Here is a 2172-nt window from a genome sequence, read left to right as displayed (position 1 = left end):
GGAAATATTTTTCCACAGTACTTGACGATCGTTGTTTGCCTAATTTTCCGTGGCGCAATGGTTAGCGCGTTCGGCTGTTAACCGAAAGGCTGCTGGTTCGAGCCCACCCGGGAGCGTTGTTTTGAAGTCTTAGAAGTAACGTAAAAAGGAAATATTTTTCCACAATACTTGAAGATCATTCTTTGCCTAGGCTTCCGTGGCGCAATAGTTAGCGCGTTCGGCTGTTAATCGAAAGGTTGGTGGTTCGAGCCCACCCGGGAGCGTTGTTTTGAAGTCTTAGAAGTAATGTAAAAAGGAAATATTTTTCCAAAATACTTGACGATCATTCTTTGCCTAGGCTTCCGTGGCTCAGTGGTTAGCGCGTTCGGCTGTTAACCGAAAGGATGGTGGTTCGAGCCCACCCGGGAGCGTTGTTTTGAAGTCTTAGAAGTAACGTAAAAAGGAAATATTTTTCCACAGTACTTGACGATCGTTGTTTGCCTAAGCTTCCGTGGCACAATGGTTAGCGTGTTCGGCTGTTAACCGAAAGGATGGTGGTTCGAGCCCACCCGGGAGCGTTGTTTTGAAGTCTTAGAAGTAACGTAAAAAGGAAATATTTTTCCACAGTACTTGACGATCGTTGTTTGCCTAATTTTCCGTGGCGCAATGGTTAGCGCGTTCGGCTGTTAACCGAAAGGCTGCTGGTTCGAGCCCACCCGGGAGCGTTGTTTTGAAGTCTTAGAAGTAACATAAAAAGGAAATATATTTCCACAGTACTTGACGATCTTTGTTTGCCTAAGCTTCCGTGGCACAATGGTTAGCGTGTTCGGCTATTAACCGAAAGGATGGTGGTTCGAGCCCACCCGGGAGCGTTGTTTTGAAGTCTTAGAAGTAACGTAAAAGGAAATATTTTTCCAAAATACTTGACGATCATTCTATGCTAAAGCTTCCGTGGCTCAGTGGTTAGCGCGTTCGGCTGTTAAGCGAGAGGATGGTGGTTCGAGCCCACCCGGGAGCGTTGTTTTGAAGTCTTAGAAGTAACGTAAAAAGGAAATATTTTTCCACAGTACTTGACGATCGTTGTTTGCCTAAGCTTCCGTGGCACAATGGTTAGCGTGTTCGGCTGTTAACCGAAAGGATGGTGGTTCGAGCCCACCCGGGAGCGTTGTTTTGAAGTCTTAGAAGTAACGTAAAAAGGAAATATTTTTCCACAGTACTTGACGATCGTTGTTTGCCTAATTTTCCGTGGCGCAATGGTTAGCGCGTTCGGCTGTTAACCGAAAGGCTGCTGGTTCGAGCCCACCCGGGAGCGTTGTTTTGAAGTCTTAGAAGTAACGTAAAAAGGAAATATATTTCCACAGTACTTGACGATCGTTGTTTGCCTAAGCTTCCGTGGCACAATGGTTAGCGTGTTCGGCTGTTAACCGAAAGGATGGTGGTTCGAGCCCACCCGGGAGCGTTGTTTTGAAGTCTTAGAAGTAACGTAAAAGGAAATATTTTTCCAAAATACTTGACGATCATTCTATGCTAAAGCTTCCGTGGCTCAGTGGTTAGCGCGTTCGGCTGTTAAGCGAGAGGATGGTGGTTCGAGCCCACCCGGGAGCGTTGTTTTGAAGTCTTAGAAGTAACGTAAAAAGGAAATATATTTCCACAGTACTTGACGATCGTTGTTTGCCTAAGCTTCCGTGGCACAATGGTTAGCGTGTTCGGCTGTTAACCGAAAGGATGGTGGTACGAGCCCACCCGGGAGCGTTGTTTTGAAGTCTTAGAAGTAACGTAAAAAGGAAATATTTTTCCAAAATACTTGACGATCATTCTATGCTAAAGCTTCCGTGGCTCAGTGGTTAGCGCGTTCGGCTGTTAAGCGAAAGGATGGTGGTTCGAGCCCACCCGGGAGCGTTGTTTTGAAGTCTTAGAAGTAACGTAAAAAGGAAATATTTTTCCACAGTACTTGACGATCGTTGTTTGCCTAAGCTTCCGTGGCGCAATGGTTAGCGTGTTCGGCTGTTAACCGAAAGGATGGTGGTTCGAGCCCACCCGGGAGCGTTGTTTTGAAGTCTTAGAAGTAACGTAAAAAGGAAATATTTTTCCACAGTACTTGACGATCGTTGTTTGCCTAAGCTTCCGTGGCGCAATGGTTAGCGTGTTTGGCTGCTAACCGAAAGGATGGTGGTTCGAGCCCAACCGGGAGCG

The 2172-nt window shown here is 46.3% G+C and overlaps 2 non-coding genes across 2 annotated transcripts; both read left to right on the top strand.

Moving 5' to 3' along the window:
* The first annotated feature begins 778 nt into the window (after positions 1-778).
* Positions 779-851, top strand: TRNAN-AUU (transfer RNA asparagine (anticodon AUU)). Its single transcript has one exon. It is a non-coding gene; the product is annotated as a tRNA-Asn (tRNA).
* A 1248-nt stretch (positions 852-2099) lies between these two features.
* Positions 2100-2172, top strand: TRNAS-GCU (transfer RNA serine (anticodon GCU)). Its single transcript has one exon. It is a non-coding gene; the product is annotated as a tRNA-Ser (tRNA).

The sequence above is a fragment of the Phalangium opilio genome, unplaced genomic scaffold (genome assembly GCF_054372755.1).
Source record: "Phalangium opilio isolate 3A_F unplaced genomic scaffold, DU_Popi_V2 ptg000015l_1, whole genome shotgun sequence".
Classification (NCBI taxonomy): domain Eukaryota; kingdom Metazoa; phylum Arthropoda; class Arachnida; order Opiliones; family Phalangiidae; genus Phalangium; species Phalangium opilio.
Note: the sequence above shows the minus strand (reverse complement) of the source record. Positions and strands in the feature narration are given on the sequence as shown.